This window comes from Thermobia domestica, chromosome 15 (assembly GCF_964235325.1).
Source record: "Thermobia domestica chromosome 15, izTheDome1.hap1.1, whole genome shotgun sequence".
In the NCBI taxonomy this organism is placed as follows: Eukaryota; Metazoa; Arthropoda; class Insecta; order Zygentoma; family Lepismatidae; genus Thermobia; species Thermobia domestica.
The window spans coordinates 63,483,035-63,503,998 of NC_137468.1; the positions used below are offsets into that span (position 1 = coordinate 63,483,035).

Here is a 20,964-nt window from a genome sequence, read left to right on the forward strand (position 1 = left end):
GTATTCATCCATCATGCACGTTATCCTGGGATTGAATCCACAGTAGGAGTACTTACGCTGATGAGAACCCGAATAGTAATTTAGATTCTGCTTTAAGCAGTAGGAATCATCTCATATAGAGTCGATGATGAGAAGAGACGCTGCGATCCAACCAATCAATCGCCCATTAGATACGTATGTTTTATTCGATTCTAGTCATTTTAGTATGTTTAGAAGTGTGTCTTTAAAAATATTCATTACTCCTGATTCGTGTTATTGAATATGAAAGTAGTTTTAACTTGAGTATTACAATAACAAACACTTCTTACTCCTATTAGCTATTTTTTTTTTTTTTTGCTTTTTTACTAGTTAATAAAAAATAAAATGTTTGAGTTTACGCCCCACGCTTATGCTGGCTAGGCTAAAGGGATCGGCGATGATGTAAAATGAATGAAATGCTGGAATGAATAAAGTGGGAGGAAACGGGAGAACCCCAAGAACACTCACGAACACGATATTTGACCACCACAGTTTACTTGACGCGAGCTGGGATCGAACCAGGGACACCACGCACCAGAGGTGAACGCTCTACCATTGAGCCACCGCGTTAGTTAATAAACATCGTAGAAATATCCGTGTATTGTGGTCGAGCAATCTGAGACATTAGGCTTATGACCGTGAGGGAAACACGCTGAGGTTTTGAGACTCACTGAATAGCATAGGCAGTTGTAACTGTCCTCGAGTTTTCCTGTGTTCGTGTTCTTGTCGAATAAGTTAAACAAGTTAATCCAAGAGTAAATAAGTGTATAAATAGTAAATACCAAATATTGAAAAAAAGTGCTAGAGCCCTCAAGTCTGGTGTTAGGATTTCTGGTTCGATCCTAGTCTATGTGAATTTGTGGTGAACAAAACCAAGTCCATTTTTTCTTGTTTTTTCTCCCGCTCTCTCCCACTTTCTCATCTTGCCAATTCTCTCCTAATCATTCAAATCCTAAAGTTTCTACTTGCAATACTGTAAACCAGAGTTTTCAACCTTAAGTCGTACGCATCACTCAGCAATGACTCAAGTACCACTGGTTGAGAAACCATTGATAGGGACACGTTTTACTCTAGTATTTTCACTTTATGGTAGTGGCATAATACCAGTATGGTAATGGCGTATGGAATTTTGCTATGGCATAAACAGATAGTGAAACTTTAAATAGTAGTTTATTATTATTATTATTATTATTAAAGGTAATACTTTTGCAATTAAAGAGTCCAGGGGGAATTATACGCATTTTTTCACGTAGTTAAACAGCTCATCTCCAGAGACTGAAAAGAAAAAGAAAGATAATTCGTAGATATTTACATAAAACATTCTCAAATAGTAGAGCTTTGACAAGCTTTCTCAACTTTAAAGTAAGTTTTCTTCGCTTCAACAATTCTGGAACATCATGTTCCTTTTTCTCTTGCATCTTCAACTGAATTAAGCTCTTTGGTGCCTATGTTTCCGTTTGTAGTAGTTATGTTTACCTTCAGAAGCCATTGCAATGTTATGGGCCTTTTATTTGCCTTTTTTTTAGAGACTCAAGAAGAGCGATACAAAAGATAACATACAATAGCCAATACGTTTATAGGACTAATTAAAAAAAATAAGTTGAAATAGTTGCTTCTATCACTTTTTTTTATAATATTGGGTGAAAACTATCAAGTTTATATGTAGATACTGTGAACTATAAAACCATTTTGCAGCAAGTTTCGTCCTCTTCTGAGAATTAAATAATCTGCTCCCAGATAATATTGTAGTGAATTGGCAAAATTTCCTATATGCTATCGGACAATGTCCCCCACTTGTCAAGGTTTATGACTTGCGTATTTGAGAAACGTTAGTTGCTGATATAGGAAACAGATTTTAGCATAGGCACAAGAAATGTAATGCTACCTAATAAAATCATATCAATGTTCAGGATTTTATATTAATTGTTCTAAATTCAGCGTGACAAAATTACACACACCTACTTTATTTTTAATGCCGATGGACATGCAATCTATTCTGCCGAGCTAGAAACATATAATAGTATTATCCTGAATATTATTGTATGCATGCATTAGAATTTACACGTATTCTTGAGGGAAAAACAATGTTGTTGCTAAAGCTACGAGGAAATTGTATCCTTTTATTGGGATTTTTGTTGTTGCAAGGTATTATTCCTTCCGAATTGTTTTAGTTCATTTTCTTTTATTCTTTAAGGTTACCTAAGAATATACACGTGTTCTTAATCACACGAGGGTAAAGTATTCTACTTTATGTTATTTGGTCTGACGAGAACACATTGGTCAAATGTTTTAGCAAATATCCTTTCAGGCCAAGGTACGGACTAGAGATGGAGGGGGAGGGAAGGTTATGCGAAAGAAACAGCATATGGTAAGAGATTACTAGCGAATAATTACCCGAACAACAGGACAGAGACCTGCTACAAAGAAGGACTTGGCAACTGTGACAACCACCACCTTGGCAAGGTCCAACCAATACCAAACCACGCCGTCGGCAGCTCTCATGGTTGGTTTTTCGTCATCCAAAAATACATTTAGACGCCATATTTAGCTCAGCTTGTTCTGCGTGTCTGTACTCTCTATGTTTCCTTTTTTCTTTCTACCTTCTTTTCCTCAAAAGCTTCTGGCCTCAGCATAGAGGCTGCCGACCCCTTTTGCAAGATTCTTCAAAATCCCCCTTGAACCAACAGCTATTGGCCCACCCAATGAATGCATCTACACCACATGAGTTCTTTCCTCTTCGATCTCCTGCCTCGGAAATCATCTCCTCGAGAACACATACACGCTCAGATAGATAGATATATACAATCAGACAGTAGTAGAGAGAGCGAGAGAGTGTGAGAGAGAGAATGATATAGAACGAGTGTATGCGTGTACTGTATGTGTCGTTTTCCACATCCACGAGGCAGAACCACGACTTCGTTATACGTTCAAAGAGTTGGTGCAATCATAAAGGAAGTTTTCTTTTCATCTATAGTGAGTGACTCTAGGTTATTCACCATGATTATCAGGCATCTTTGACCCCCCATCGCTCTGGCAAAGGATTCCAGTTATCCAGGCAGATTTCACCCTTAAAATAAGGTATGTTACACATAGATTTATGCATAATATTTGTAATAACTTTACCTTATGTGAACACATTTCTCTCTGATAAATTGTGTATCAAATCGTATGAAGCAAATAGAAAAAAAAACTATAAGAAAATACAACCAGTTTTGTAATTTGTTAATACACACTTTTTCGTATAACCAAAGAATGATATCTGTATGGTAGGGCTTAAAAAAATAGAGCCACTCATCTAATATCTCAGGTCGTTCATGGATGACTGATAGATACATATGCTTTCTGTTCAGTTTGTGCTGGGTTCAATTCCAGTTTGATTATCTACAATGCTTCGTTTAGTTTAGTTGTAGAAAGATTTTAGACTAAAATATTAAAACAAACCTAAACTACATTTAATAGAATCTAAAAGGAAAGGTGGAGCACGGTGGTTCAGTGATAGAGCGTTCACCTCTTTTGCGAGTGATTCCTAGTTTGATTAAGTTTGTGGTGAACAACAGCAAGTGTTTTCTCGAAGCTTTTTCATTTTTCCCAATATTCTTATTCTTCCTATTACGTATTTCCTAATCACCTACTTTGATTAATCAGTCGTCCCCTTTAGCCTAAAGGGCAGAAATATTGGATGTGAATTTAGAGATTTCATTTCATTTAAAAATAGAGCTATTGTAAGAAGTTTAGTAGTAGAAGTTCTAAACTTGCTACAGCGGAAGACCCACGTGGTTGGAGATTTGTTTAATTGTAGCGAATTTCCATTTAATACAGACACGTTCCAATAAAACATCTTTTAGAAATTGCCTATTCAATTTGTCATAAAGACTAGAGTGTGCCACGTGATCAGGTCAAAAGTCACTTTGCGTTCTAAACCGAGTTTGGAGATTCCAAATCCACATGTGAGATATTTCAAGCACGTTACCTCCGCGTGGGGCGCCCTGGGTAATTCGCAGAAGATGCATATATTTTATCATTATTATCGATTTTACGCGTGAGTTTTTACTATATTCCACCCATTTTAGGACAATTTCTTTTTTGAATGTAACATCTATATAGTCTCTTCTACACTTGAGCTGAATTTCAGACATCTCTCTCTCTCTCATTTGGTTTTTGAGATAGGTGGAGGAATTATTTGTTTTTCACTGATTTTCCATTGACATTAACGTTAATGTTTCGTGTTTTTTTTCACTATGTTCCATCCATTTTACGACAATTTATTTTGGAATATAGAATCTACATAATCTCTATTACCTTTGAGCTGAATTTCACCCATCTGCCTCAAAGTCTGTTCACACCATTGCAACCGAATAGGCACTTAACGCAATTAGATATTTCATAAGATAAAAAAGAAAATAATGTTGTTTAAGAAAGGAAATAAAAAAAACTCGACACATGTTTTTTGAGACATCTTTTTTTCGTGGTGTTATTTAAGGATAATGTAAATATCCAGGGAATTTCCCTTGAATTTCAATGGGATGTACCTCTTTCAGTAGAAACGCTAAGAATAATGGAAATATCCACGGAATTTTCTTTGAATTTCAATAGGAAGTGCCTGTGACAGTTGAAAATTTAAGGATAATAGTAATATTCATACGAATTTTCTTGAGTATTTGTCAGAGCAGGAACTTTAACAATAATGTATATGTCAATAGGATTTATCTTGAATTTCAATGAAATGTGACTGTTACAAAACAATAGTTTGATATCCGGAAGTTGTCATGTGATTATCTCGCAAAGAGCCTAGAAATGTTTCACAAGAATTCAAAACAAAGTTCGTTTCCGGGACATAAGCGGATGCCTGGATTTCCACGGAATGTATACGAGACATCCGCTGGAGAAACTAAGACGTTCAGTTGACATTCCGACGTCTAAGAGACGTCTCTGTGCTGTATGGGAGGATACGATTCAATAGTGAGTGTCTGTTTCTGTGGCGAGGAACACCTGGACGCCTCAAATCATAGGGTTGGTTAGTTTATGACGGATGATAGATATGTTTTCAATGGTGATAAAATTACTGGTGAAATAAAGAGGAATCGAAGAAATGAAAAAAAAAACTGGGGTTATTTCGTGGTTAATGGTAAAGGTTATTGCCTTCTATGCGGAAGAGTTAGGTTAAATACCCACTGGAAACATGTGTTTTTTAGATTTCACCTGAACCTACACAACATTGGCTTTGGAAATGGACACTTAACTCCAACAAGGCAACACAATGATATCGCATAATTTGGAATCGAAAAAGATATCTTTCGTTCTAGAGACAAGCGATTGGCCACTGAATCATAATACCCTTTGCTTTCTTTTTTTATGTCAAGAAAAGTTGATATTGAACGATGCGGTATTACGTGCAAATAAAACAAGAATATATTAACCGCTTAAGCGGAAAAGGTTATTCTCCGATTTTCAAAATTGATATAAGCCGTTGTGCAGTGCAATCTTGTTTACTTGGCAGTGAAGCAGGTTACCTAGTATACAGGTAAAATCGCTTAAGGCCCTGCGCACACTGGCAATAAAAGCAGTTATAAAACTACTTCATCTCTGCCTCTTATAGTCAGCAACTTCACGGAGACAAACAGTTTGTCGCTGTACCCTGGCACACTGGGGATAGCAACAGTAAAATTGCCGGGCATTTAACATCATAACTTGACAGGTTATTGGACATAGACGAGAATGAAGCAAAATACCTATTTGCTAGTACTATGTCGGTTTAAAAATACTTGAAGAGTATGGAGGAATAACGATAAATGTCGCATTTTAACCTTTCTGAGATTTCAGCTTTTTAAAGTTTGAAACGCTTGGCTGCATCTTGCCTATGTTCATTCTAGAGATGGTCAGCAAATTTCGGATTCGGGTTACCCTATTGGAAAAATACCCGGTTCCCGATCCAGTGAGAATCGGGTACCCGGTTTCAGAACCGAGAATTGGATACCTGGTTCCAGAATCGAGAATCGCGATTTCAGAACCGAGAATCAAATACCCGGGGCTCAGATATTTCCAGTCCAGTCCGGTTCTGATCGTTTCTAGTTCATTCCCGATGCGGTATATTTGCATTACGAAATGTTGTGTCGCTAGAGATGTAGAGATTTCTTGTAGATCTTTTCTACTTCGAAGCAGACATTAGAATCTTATCATTGGAATAAATACACAACTATTAATCTTAATTGTTAGAGTTCTTCTTCAGCAGGAAATCGAACTTCCATCTTGCTTTTCTGTAACTTTACTTAATTTTTCTCCAACTTTATCCTTTTTACATACCAGTATATTTTAATTTACTACATATTATATTAATTTGTAAATTCTTATCAAAGTTAATAGTAAAGGCTCGCTACCAAAGAAACGGTATAACATAACCAAAAAACTAAGGAAACGAATATTAATTACACGAATATAAACATTATATATTTGTGACGTTTTATTTTTGTTGGTAATTATTCTACTTGCATGATCTCTGGTTTAAAGTCTTACAATTTGTTTGTTTTGGGGTACCACAGGGATCCAATTTCTGATCATGATATTTTATTTTGTTTATTATATCTCACTAATCATAGTATCTACTGTCCTATTAGTACTGCCATAATTGAGGACTGAATTGAGGACATATTTCATTAGATTGGTGCAAATGAAATGACCGTGGTGATGTCTAGTGGGGAACTCCCCTCACTGGGATGGATTATGGTCATCCGTCCAACGTCACAAACTTCAGCAAACAGACTGGGATACCCAAACAAACACAACCAGATGAAATAATGAGATTAGTAACACTCTCCAGGAACACCGTGGAAGATCCTCAGAAAAGTGTTTGTGCTTTACCAGATGAGTTTGAGGTGTCATTCGGCGATTCGTGAAATTGGCAAAGGTGAAAAAGTTAGTTTCATGGATCACATGAGTGAAACCGTCTAACAAGGTTTTCTGAATGTGAAAACCTGGAAAGTTTTCTGCTTCGGATTGACATTTTTCAGATGACAAATCAGCTTTGATCTACAGATTGCTCAGGACAATCATTGGATCGTAATTAAAGTCCATGATTTCTAAATCACGTCTTCACGGACAGAGAAGATTGTTGCTGATATGAGAGTTTATGCCAGTGGTTCTCAGCTTAATTCCTATCACGACCCTCATTTTATCACATCCTTTTGCCAGCGACTTCCTTATTTCTGGGAGCGCGGTGGCTCAGTGGTAGAGCGTGCACCTCCGGTGTTTGGAGTCCCTGGTTCGATCCCAGCTCGCGCCGTGTGAACTTTGTGATGGACAAACACCGTGCTCGTGGGTTTTCTCGGGTTCTCCCGTTTATTTCTACTTTCTTCATTCCACCATTTTACTCACCTCTCATCATCACCGTCTCCTTTAGCCTAACCAGCATAATTGTGGGACGTAAAACTTCAAAAGATTTCATTTCATTTTTTCCTTATAATTTGTGATTTGTAATAAGCTTGTGTGGGATTTAAAATAAACCTGTTGCCGAGATCTCACGATATACATCTATTTCTATAATAGGAGAATCCATTTCTGGTACGTAATGGATACAGTAACTTCCCTACAAAAGCAAACGGAATCTGCTACTTTAAAAGTAATAACTGTTAATTGCATTTGCTACATCATACCTGTGCGAAAGTGGTTTTTCTTCCACGGTAAGCATTAAAACAAAGACAAATAATCTCTTATCAGTTGAAAATTATTTTATAATTTGCGTCACGAAGATGAACCGGACATTGCCACACTAGTGAAATCACACCATTCTCAGGTATCTCATTAGCTTTCATTTTTAATTGCATTTCAGTATGTAGGTTTTGTTGCATTTGTATTTTTCTGATATTTCAATAATAAGTTCTACTTAGTTTTACTGTATATCGTACCGCTTTTATTTAAATTGATTTTTAACAAGTCTGCATCTGTTGAAAATGCTTAGTAGACCTATTTTTTGCTGTTCTTAACAGTATTATAAAAATAAGAATATGCCTTTCCGCTTTATTTCGCGATCCCTTTAGGGGACGCGACACCCACGTTGAGAAACCCTGGTCTATGGTTCTAGTGTTCCATCACGTCTTTTCTCAGGCGAAGTAAAACCATCAACAGAGATCATTACAGTATTAAACTCCATGAAATATACCTTAAACTTGTCCACAAGTATCCTACAGTGATCAAGAAACATTCTCATTTTTTGAAGAATACTTAATACTGTGGCGTAAACTGAGAATCGAACCCTTGATCATAGATTCTTAGTCTATCTATATCTTAAGCTGATTTCTCTCAGAATATTGCGAGAGATAGAGACAAACATGAATTGAAGAGAAAAGGAATCTGGCACAATTGAGTGATAAAGAGGTTTTAATGTCCTTACGTGTTCGCATAACTTGTATAAAGGCTGTGCTTGAGATATGGAGCAAGGAATCTGAAACTATCAGAAAAAATTAATATGAAAAGGCATTTGTGGTAGCTGAAGTAAACCTCGAAGGTTCCACTTTTTCTTGACTTACATAACTTATGTATCTTCTAGGCGAATGCAAGTCTAGAGCTGTGGTATAAACTTAAAGTGTCTTGAGTGAACGTAGGTGGTCCTTTTATATAAAATTGCGGAATGCAATCCGCATGCCTTTCATATTTTCTTGTCTGAAAATTCCATGTCTAATAGAATAAAATAATTTTTGGGCTTATTTCATTAACCCTTTTCTTGGCAAGGAGACTTGTGTTGTTCAGAAAAAATACTGGATGCGACTTCCGTGCCATTATAAAATAATATATAATTGCACATTTTAGTTACATGTTTTATTTAGACAAGGCTGTGATGTAATGTATCCCATAGGATACATTGCCAAAATAGGTAGTCAAAGAACGAAAAATGTTCAAAAAAATTATGTATCCCAAAGGATACATTGTCAAGAAAAGGGCAGAAAACAACCCTGACTTAATTTGTTCAATTTAGACAGTTAATATTTTGTACTCAACCCAGCCTTAAATTGTTCACCTAGATTTTCACAAAGGTTTAAACATTTATAACAATTTTGGGGTTTTTAACTTTTGGTGTATGGTGTTTTCGTATTTGACAACAATGTTCACTTACATCTCTATCAAAGAACGATGTGGACTCTTTATCAGCTGCAGTGTGAAACACTTTTTCACCCATCGTATTCCTCAGATATCTCTCCCACTGACCGGTATCTCTTCCGCCATCTCGATCACTTCTTGGAAATTAAGAACTTATGTGTTTATTCCAGTCTGATGTGCTTATTCCAGACTTCTTTCACTATGAAACCAATCAATCAATGGCTGAAGGATTGCAAAATTGCATACACCCTCTTTCTTAGGAATCTCTTAAAGATAACCACAATTTTCATTACGTAAGTATTGTATGACGCACCTGAGGCGGATATTCCATTTGCATCGGATTTTCTGCACCATCAATTTTCATGTTTCTATAAATTTACTTTTATCGATTTTTCGAAATCTACGCATGAGGATGGACCCAAAATCATGTAATTTTGTTCAGCTCGATGAGAGTTGTCAATTGATATATATGTACCACGTTTGAGCATTTTTTATATTATACCTATGTGTTAAAATTATGGAATTTATTAACAAAATAACTAACTAACTAATTCTTTGGCTATGGAACCCGATGGTTCAATGCCATGTTCACAAAAGCTCTCCACTGACTTCTATTCTTAGCCAACTGGATCGAGTTTCTGCTTTCTATTCGTATTTCTGGGAGATCCATCTTAATATTGTCCTCCTATCTGCGTGTAGGTCTCCTAATGGTCGTTTTCCGATTGATCTTGCAGTTAAGACTGAAAGCTTTCTTCCTTTGTTTTATCCTGGCTGTATGATCTGCTACCTAAGCCTCCTAGACTTGATGACCCTAACAATGTTTGGTAAACGACATAAATAATGTAGTTTCTCGTTATGAAGTTTCCGCCATTCCCCATTACCATTCCTCTTGGGTCCGAATATTCGTCTCAGAATCTTGTTCTCAAATACTTTTAGTCTACGTTCTTCCCTCAGAGTAAACGACCATGTTTCGCAACCATACAGAACAACAGGCATGATTATCGTTTTATATATTTTAAGCTTCAAATTCCTCGACAGAATTCGCGACAAGAAGAGATTTTGAACTGAATAATAACATAAATCCCTGCTTTTAGTCGACATTTAATTTTTTCGTGAATATGGTTTTAGTCTGTTAATATTGGTCCTAGATATTTGAAAGTATTTACTTTCGCGAAAGTATTATTTTATATTTTAATGCATCTATGATTTTCCGTATTACGATCCCTACGAACTGCCATGTATTTAGTTTTGTCAGCATTTACTTCCAAACCCATGTCCCTGCAAGCGTTTAATAAAACCTCTGTATTTTTTTCTATTGTTCTTCTATCATTCCCTATTAAATTTACATCATCAGCATACGCCATAACCTGGTGAATACCATTCAATTCTAGGCCTTGGTTACTATCTTTGATTTTCCTTATAGCGTACTCCAGGTCGAATAATAATGGCGACAACGCATCTTGTTTCAAGCCATTCTCGACGTGAAAGCTCGTGAACCAAAATTTTCCTATCCAGATTTTACTTCGGTATTCATTTAAACATATAAACACATAAACAAAATAACTGATACAGATATTAAAACCATTAAAGGACTCGAAAGAATTTGGAACTATGTCGGCCGTGTAAAACTATTGGAAACATACGTTACAGATGATATCGTTTCTATAGAAAGAGATATTAAATTAATTCAAAGTACGTGAGTTTTCTTTGTAACTGATTTTAACATATCTACAAGTTTTACCATTAAGAGACATACATTGCAATCCTAACAAACTTATCAACCATATTGATAGATTAGTATCCAATTAATGATTTTATGTATGCATTACACGTTAATTATATTTAAATATATTAAATATTCTTTTGATGTTCACAGAACTCACATAATCAAAATTCCAAGGTAGCACTATTTAGTCGTCTTCTAATTTAATGTCTTGTTTACATACGATATTTACATTTAGTTAACTTTTCTTTTATCCAAGTATATGTGGTTCCCAGTTAGCTAAGAGCTGTGGAGTAATTTATTTTTTGAAGATCATCCACGGGCCCAGTTTTCATTAAATGATATTTTTTCTATTAAGTACTGTTTGATATATTAAGATAGGAAGAGAAAACTAATTTACACCGCGTTAAATTGATAAGTTTCTTTGTTTTTTTTAAATACATGCTATGAATAGTAACTATTTTATTTAAATGTCATGGAATAAATTTTGCCTTCTCTTGTTTCGAACAATTAGTTAACAGAACCGATTTCAAATTACCAACTTTTGACCTGAAATTGTTTTGAATTGAATGGTGGCGTTTTCTGTACTTGCTCTTAAGATAATCTATATATTAAAATGCTATATTTATATGTTTGTGGTCACGAAAAGTTTATATATTTGTGGCCAATCTTTTCAACAATGAGATCTCAAAAGCCACAAGTGCTAGAAATTGCTGGTCGATTCCAAATTTTGTGTAGATTTGCCAGCTGTCATTCAAATGTTCAAAAAACTTGTCTTTATTTTTCTATTCCACATTTTAAGCATGTTTTAACTGTGTTAGTTTAATATTGCCACTAGGACGTTGCCTTGTGATAAGCAACCAGTAAAGAAGGTACGCATAGCAGGTTGATGGACATTTCAGGCGCTTTGCTTTAATCTTAATGACAAAACTTATTGAAATCTGGCAACTTACATTATTTGTGGACCCACAATGAGACGTACTCGGATATGGAATTCTAAGAAAAACATATTTGCATTTAGTATCATCTATCACTCATCCAAGTTTGCCACAAACTCACCCCAACATTCTATATATTAAACTATTACGTTTGTATGTTTGTCTATAGCAATTCACTTCCTTTGAGAGTCTTTCTGTCTTTTACTCGTGTTCATAGAGGGACTTGCACAGATATAGTGAGAAGTGGGAAGGAGATTCACGCTCATATTAGAACTGTGCGCTGTGTAAATAGCGCAGGTTCAGGTAGTACAGTATAAAAATGTTTGCTTACAAAGATATGTAAAACAAAATGAACAAGATGTTTCAAAGCTTTATTTGTAGCTGGGAATGTTGGTAATGAAGGTTGTATAATGAATTGATGCTAGAAGAAGAAAAAGAAATTTTAAACTATCGACAACAGAGGAAGCATATTATGCAGAGCGTACTACAATATAACTACACATTATCTGAAGGTCCTTAACTTGTCTCAACCTACCCTCATATATTCTATTTCTTGTTACATCTCACTCATTCTCAACGTTATGTACTCATATAAAAATGGACAGTTTTAGTTTGCGCCATACGAAACCTGTAATCCACCGATGTTGTAGGGCTACAGTATTTACATATCATCAATCTTAGTTTTCTTGCTTCTTTCGAGACGTGTAGTGAAATGTCGAAAAGTAGGTGAAAAAAAGGACAGTTCTGAGAAATTGAGGTTACACTAACTAACCTCTGTACAGATGCCAAGATGCATTGGGTGACATCACTTTGAGCACACACAGTTACATACGATACCATCATTTCATGTTCCTTACAAGGAGACGTACACGATTAACAACTGCAACGCTTTTGTTCTACAGTAAACAACGCTAATCATTCTCCAATTATAAATTTGCTTTCTTTAACTCTTATTTCTGAGATCCAATAGTACTTGTAGAGAATAACAGATCAACAATTTTTAACATTCAGCTGAATACTCTACTTTCGTTTTTCGTCCTGTATCAACATGCTATCGTTTTCGCAGAAATCACTAATCCCAAAATACTAGTTTTGAGATATAGCTGCTTCACAGTTAGAAAATCCTTTTTAAATTCGGTTACGTAATATTAACTAATGCCAAAATACGTTTTATGTTCTTATTCCTACACGTACTTTCACTGTTCTTGCGCTGTTCAGTTTTCTGTATTAACGTACAAAAACTCAGATTCAAGGAGGTAGTGACTTCTGCCAGAACGACGACGAATCGTATGTAATCGATCCAACCTTGACCAAACTTAGCATCGATGTAGACCGTTACTTGCTTAATATGCATTGACCTGTGCAAACCTTTGATTCCCGATATATTGATACCCATAGGGCTTAGAAGAAGGGTGTATATCGTACGCGATCAACAGAACTCATCCAATCTTGACCAAGCTTAGATAGATCTTACCTTGCATCATATGCATGTGAAATACTTTCCTGTGTAGACCTTTGGTTCTCGAGTTATTTGTCACTGAAGTCGTTTTCTAAATCAAATTTTAGTGGCGCTATAAATGGGAATGAATCATGCGCGCCGACTACGTGGGTGCTCCGGGGCTCCAGCACCCACAAGATTTTTAGTGTGATAGAAATAAAATAAAATAAATATTTCTTACTTGCTATTATCAAAAAATAATAAGCAATTAAAACATTGAGATGGAAGTTAAAAAATCTAACTTGTAAAACATAATTGTTTGTTTGAAATGTGTTTGTGCAAAGGTAACGAAGCAGCACATTCCCCCTTCCTTGCCTGTCTCTGGCCTAGTCAAAGACAGTCCCCACAATAAAAAAAATAGAACTATATTGTGAATAAAATCACAGATATTCGGCTTGCTTTGATGTTTCCTTACAATTGATACACTACAATAAGACTTACCCTGATAGTACCAGCATGTTTTAATTTATCACAGCACACCCCTTTATGATAGTGTTCATAAAAGATTTTAACTGAGAGCAAAGCAAACAAAAAATATCCATACTCCCCTGAAAACATATAACACGTCCCACCATTATATGCACCCACATAAATTTTGGAAAGTCGGCGCCGTTGGAATGAATAATAGTTGTTCACAAAATAACGGGTGCTAAAACCACACTCAAAATTGCAGCATCCAAGGATTTACTGAATCAGAAAATGACCAAGAGGTCAGAACCATGTTGGCTAACCAAAAACGTTTCTACAAAACAATGTTCCACAAGATTTTGTGAATAAATGCCGCAACTTTCTTAGGAAACTTATGTTTCGTCAGTGTAAAAGCGTCATAATACTGTCTTAAGAAAAATGACATGCTAAACTTTCGTATCAACGACCTTGCTATTGAGACTAATACACACACACACACACGGACAGACATCGATAAGAAAGAGAAGAAAGAAGTAGATGTAGCAACATTGTAATCCACTCAGGGACATTTTAAGGTTATCCTTGTACAGCTGCCAAGTTGAAAAACCTTCTCACGTGACAGAGTCCCAAAAATACTCAACAAGTACAAAGGTCATCTTCCCCGTGGTGGAATAAAAGCATGTTCTCCGGTAGATTAAAAGTCTTCTTCAGAAAATTGGGAAACTTCGTGCATTATTAATTATGCTATTCAGCAGTTTAAATGCTTTGCACTACATACTACTAAATCTACTGTTTGTTGAAAGTTTGAGCGGTTTATATTAGGCTGACGACCGCAAGACATGCCTGTTGTGGGTTCGAATCTTATTTAGAGCGTGGATGTTTTGTTTTACTTGCTATTAATTTTATCATCATTCATATCTTACTGTCTTCTTTAGAATTTCTCCACTGTAAATACGGGACGCGCGTTGTCAAATAATAATAAAAATCAATTTTAAAAATTCTAAACATACATGTGTTACGCAAGTTTTTTGGCATTTAAAAATATATTAGGTTAATTATTTTAACAATACACTTAATAACTTGACCATTTTTGATTAATAGATACTTCATGAACTTCATAAGGTCGTTTCGGATATCTTTTGATGCACAATTATAACATCAAAACAAGTAATAAATAACTTAAAAGATTCTTAAACTTACCACATACTATATTATATTATTTTTGCGGCTCATAATCATACACCAAGGCTAAGAGAAACGGTGATAACGATGAAATGACGAAAGTGGGAGAAAACAGGATAGCAATGAAAATACGTACGTAAACTGTGTTTGTCCACAAGTCCCACTTGGTGGGAGCTGGAATCGAACCAGGTCCTTTACGCTCCATAGGTAAGAGTTCAACTATTGAGTCACTTTAGCCCCAACCATATACTATAGTCATATATACTGTAAAGCAATGTGCAAAATTTCCGGTCGCCAGGTCGCCATGGGAGACTAGAAATTTAAAGCTGACTAACAGTGTTCAGTAGTAATGATTTCTGCCTAAACTTACAGGGCTGTGCAGTTTCTGTTTCGGACAAAAATAATTCTCAGTGAGTGAGAAAAAAAATCACGGAATGTAAAGTCTTCACAACGGGCATGGAAAGTGAAGTTTTCCGAGATTTTCGAATTTGCTTCCAATTGTCACATTTTGTGCAACTTTACCTGTGAGTACTGCTTAATGTGAGAGGCTTTAGCAGTCTCAACTGAGTTAAGACTGCCAAAGGACATCACTGAAAACTGACACATTGAATGATTTGCTGATAATTTCTATCAATGGCCCTTTGATCGGAAAACTGCAGTCGACAACTGGTACTTCAGTGCAAAGAGAAAATGTTACCCAAAGTGAAGTGTTAAGGTAAGATATTTTTAAACATGTATATGAATTCTCCAATTCAAAATTGATTATCCTGAATCTAATTGTCTGGGTTTTGAAATCTTATGCCCTGATCTAATTTTTTTCTTATCAAACAAAAGGACATAGGGGGGGGACTCTCATAATTTGTACGTGAGAAATACTGGCGACCATCATTTGTGAATTGGCGGAGTGCGTCTGACTTTGAAATTTTGCGCCCTGCTGTAAAGCCATCAGAGATTGATATCACACATGAACTTACAGCTTCCCCGTCATTCAATATTGGATGCGTTTCATACCTACATCACACACACATTATAAAATCTTCGATGCTTGAAACCATTGAAGAGTGTTGGGAGGATTATGCTTTGCTCTTTATCAAATATCGATTTGAGACTTCGAGTTCGAGATGAAGATCTATAATGATTTGTTTAAAAACAATAGTATTCAATAACTTTTCAATTGATTATCTTTAAACAATATACAACTTTTCATAGTGATGTTGGTCACAAAACTAAACGTTCTATGCATGCATGCATACATACATACATGCACATAGTATATACATGCGAAGATTTCTAACCACATAAACAATTTTCCATAATTGATTCTATGCCATAAGCTGTTTAAAGAGTATTGATGAGACTTTGCACATTGATAGAGATGTTTGTATGCTGAGATGTACACACTAACAATTTTCATATTGCACACTTTGCTAGTGAACTTGCTAAGCTAAATTTTGCATTTCAAATAATATTGCCAGTTATATGTATGATAAATACTTGCAACAACCTCACCTAACGCTATTTTTAAAGAACTTTCAAATTTCTTATTGTTTCACGGAATGGGTTTAAGGCTTTCACGAAGTGGTGTAAATATTTCCGCAGTTGTAACCACGATGCCCAAACTTTTGTCTTGATATTAAGGAGTTCCAGATAATTGAAATCTTTTTGAGTTACATTTCCAGAAGGAATCTCTGGTTTGCAACTACTCTGCATTTAGGAAATCTAATGTCGTAGCCAAAAGGGTTTGAACAAGAAAATACAACTCCTAACTAACAGATTCATCGTTGGCCTAAGGAAGAAACTGGTCAAATGCTGTATATGGAATATTGCACTGTATATACAGTTCGGAGATTGGATACTGCAAAATAATAATAACAATGCTTTTTGTTCTTTGCAATTTTAGAAGAGATAATTATTTTTGTCAGGTTCCGAAATAGGAAGTCCTTCGTCATGAGGCACAGGCCGAATCGCAGAGGGTATATCAGAGTACTGTTTTTGATAGAAGGAACCACACATAGATATAATAATTAATAATATTACTGCTAAGCTCCCACTAAACCATGAATACAGTAGACGACATACACTTTTCTTTTCCATTGATTCATTGTTCCCATTCATTGAATTTCGAAGAAAATGTAGTGCAGTAAACTGGGTCGCTTTTTGTTTTGATTCTTTATCTAACAGCTAGAATTCACATATACAAAAATGTCACTTTTATACTGTAGATGGCAAATTGAACATCCTGTCGAAGCAAATAAAATTTTACCGCTAAAATAGCAGGAATTATCCGGAATATTGAAACATTCCGCAATATTGTTCTACTTTTCTATAACACAAGGATGTCAACTGAAATTACTGCAATGCGATTAATCAGTGAAACACTTAGCAACAGCGTCACTAACCACAATATGACAATTATATAATTTTCGTACAGTTTATATGAACTGAAAATCGTTATCGGACGAAATTGCTACGTATCGTGTAATAAACAGGTGTGTAGTGACAGAAGCCGATAACGTGGAGATACCGTACGGTATATTATACGCTCTTGCAATGTTGCCAACTGATTATATGCGCAAAGCTCAAAATGTAGTGCAAAAAACCGTAATTCGAGGTCAAGGCTGTAACTTAAAACCAAGGCTAATCTTCAAATTTCAATATCAGTTTTGAATTTAGTGGCCTCAAATTAGTAAAGTCTAGCTAGTCTTATTTCTGTAACATTTTATGTGTAGAACATTCTAATCAGAGATGGTAATGTAGATCTATGAAACCTATAGTGAGAACATCCTATTTGTCATTACTTAAAAATTTGACCTGCTGGTCTATTTAATTAATTAATTTATTTACAGATGGTTCAGACACACATCTTAGTAGATTTAGCAGAACGTAACGTAAAATACATAAAGAGCAATAACAACGATAAATATTATATATACAGGGTGGTTCAAAACAACACCGACTACGTTTGGGAGGTGATTCATAACACCAAGATAAGACGAAAAGTATAGACCAACGTAAGTGCACAAATGCTTTCTTTTGGAGTTATAGGCTGCCGAAAACACGAAAAAATGAACTTTAAAGCTCCATAGCTCCAATATTGGGCCATATGGGCCTTACCGTAGTCGGGTCAAGACTTCACTTAGGAACTAGTATGTCCCCTATCCAAATATCCATGTTTCAGTATCCTGTGTGGTGGGACAGTAGCCAGCGTAATTATTTTCTTATGAGATGTGGAGTTGTATTCTTTAAAAAAAACAAAAATTGAGTTGTGTGGCAGTTTCCAGTCATCCGCTCTCAAGCAGGCTGACGGATCAAACTCACCAATACCAGAGAAATAGTTTTCGTTAAGCGGCTAAAAGAAGTTTTAAAACAAATACGAGGGGCGTGTCGGAAATGGAATAAATATATACTTCGCGGTACTTTCCAAAAACAAAGTTACTTTTATTAATGTATGATCCTTTATAGACAAATATATTTACTAAAAGAATTAAGGATTTAAATATTAATATGTTTATTGGAAATTAACATATTGATATGCAAATTATATTAGAACGATATGATTTAAATATAAAATAATTTGCATACGCAGTGCAAAATTGCCTTCCACAAAATCCCCCCTTTGAGTAGTATATTAATATCGTGGGAGATATTTAATATATTACTCACACATGTCTTCAGTCTATATGAGTAAGAGATTACATAAAATAAGTGAATTACTACGAACGTAAAAATGTCGAATACAATTTTAATAATATAGGTATTTTATCTATCAATTTTTTTATTTTACCTTATATATAACAGTTACAATAATTCAATACATAGATAGCAACTAAGTGTCTAAGTTTCAAACATAATGATCTAACTACTGTGCAATCTGTTACATATACAAGAACTCTGTCATGTCTTCATTATTTATAATTCGGTCCTGCTTCTTTGTTTAATTTTCTTCTTCTCTCACTTTATACTTTTTCAGGTGAAAAGTATTGCGTTTTATAACTTCTTTCTCTGTGGCCATGTCTGTCAAAGTGTAGACATTCTTATCTGACTTATCTATCACTTTATATGGTCCTCCATATAATAACATGAGTTTCTTTGATACTCCTGCTAGAGCATCTGATTTAGGAACTAAACGCACTGAAACTTGATCTCCAATATTGTAGTCAATAAGTTTGAGGTGCTTGTCGAAATAAGCTTTTCTTGAAGCAGCTTTTTTCTTTAAATTCTTCTGGGCTAAATCAATGTAGTAGTTTATTCCTTTTGTCTTTTCTGCCTCTGGGATCTGAAATAATTTTGCAATATCACTAGACTGTGACACTCCCAGATGAATTTCGAATGGTGAAAATCCAGTGCTGGGGTGTTTCGCCGAATTTAAACACCTTTCCACTTTGCCTAAAAGTTTTGGCCAAGTGCGCTGATTGTTATGTGTATATTTCTTCAGCATTCGCACTGTTGCTTTCACAGCAGTTTCTGCCATTTCTCCCTGTGGATAATAGGCACTACTCATGAAATGTTTTACTCCTAAATACTGCATATGTGTCTTCCACGGCTTAGAATTGAACTGTGAACCCCTGTCAGTCAAGATGATTTCTAGATTAGGGCATAATTTCATAAAGTCCGTCAACTTCTGAATCACCACACGAGTGTTAGCACGCTTACATGGGTATAAACCCACTAATTTAGAGAATATATCTAGAAATACTAGTATGTATTGGTAACCTCCAATACCCTTCACTAGAGGCCCGCAGAAATCCATGCAAATATACGTTCCAGGTCGATCTGTAAGTACTGGGTTCATTTCTCCTGTGTAATAGCAAGTTGGTGGATTTGCCTTTTGACAAATTGTACATGAACCACAATACTTGCGTATTGATTGTCTCATCTTAGGCCATACATAATTCTCACTGAGTTGTGGGACTAATTTACTGGCTGACAAATGGCCATTTTCATCGTGATAATATTTTAATAGAGGATTTATCATCACTTCTGGTAAACAAATGCGTACTCCTAAATTATCTCTTTTACATAGTCTTCTGTTTAAGACTTCATATGAATGATATTTCCCTCGAACATGTTTAGATACATCATTTCTTTCTATTTGCGTTTTTATGCTGCCATAGAATGAGTCAGAAGTTTGTAACTCTGGCAACATTGATATTAGATTTCTTAACTCACACGGCATTTCTTCAAGGATGCTCATAAGAGATTCTTTCAACATAGGTTTTGCATCGATGTTGAAATCAAAATCTCCATTTGGAGGATATCGAGAATGGAAATCAGCCATGTTATCCTGTGACCGGACATGCTCAAATTCGAAATCTAAATTTGATAATGCCAAACACCAACGGGTGATGCGCTGATTCGTCAATCTGCATAAAAGGATAAATTTTAATGCATGGTGGTCTGATCTTACTTTGAATTTCTTTCCAATTAGGTAATGTTTAAATTTTGACACACCTTCTACTAATGCAGCAAATTCCTTTTCTGTGGTATTATAATTTCGTTGTGGACCAGAGAACACTTTTGATGACATCCCAATGATTCTCTTGTCACCATTGTCATCAATTTGATATATCAAGCTGGAACATGCGCGATCAGATGCATCAACTTCTAAAATTATCTGTTTGTCTTTAAGGGGTTTCTTCAATACAACTTCCTCTTGAAAAACCAATTTGATTTTATCGAGAGCTTCTTGGTGTTGCTGTTTCCACTTGAATTTTACATTCTTCTGCAGTAACTGGAATAATGGGTGTAGTACATCTGAATACTTGTTACTAAAACATCTGTAAAAGCCTAGATACCCTATCAATTTTCTCAGCTCTTTTACATTTCGGGGTGCTCGGAAGTTTACTACTTGCTGTATTTTCTGAGGGTCTTTCCCAATACCCTCTTTTGACAATTCGTAACCTAGGATTTTAATTTTTGACTTTGCAAATTCACATTTCTTAAGACGCAATGTTACGCCACCTTGTTTTAACAAAGTTAGTACTCTATCAATGTGAACTAGGTGCTCTTCGAAGCTATTAGATGCCAAAATTGTATCATCTACATAACTATTACAATAGGGTTTTACTTCGTCTCCTAGTATTTTGTCCAATGCTCTAATACAAGAAGAA

The 20,964-nt window shown here is 35.4% G+C and overlaps 1 protein-coding gene and 1 long non-coding RNA gene across 4 annotated transcripts in view; one reads left to right on the forward strand and one right to left on the reverse strand.

Annotated features, from left to right (window-relative positions):
- The window catches only part of LOC145671052 (uncharacterized), a 583,222-nt gene that overhangs the window by 209,511 nt on the left and 352,747 nt on the right, over window positions 1–20,964 (reverse strand). The gene's annotated exons all lie outside the window — the stretch shown is intronic.
- tn (tripartite motif containing protein thin) overlaps window positions 1–20,964 on the forward strand; it is a 189,647-nt gene that overhangs the window by 52,204 nt on the left and 116,479 nt on the right. Inside the window, exon 1 of one of the 2 annotated variants that reach the window (XM_081739736.1) lies at window positions 2,578–3,096. The exons of the other annotated variant lie outside the window; for it this stretch is intronic. The gene's annotated coding sequence lies outside the window, so the exon portion shown is untranslated. Of the gene's footprint in view, window positions 1–2,577; window positions 3,097–20,964 lie in introns of those variants that run through there. 2 annotated transcript variants of the gene reach the window in all.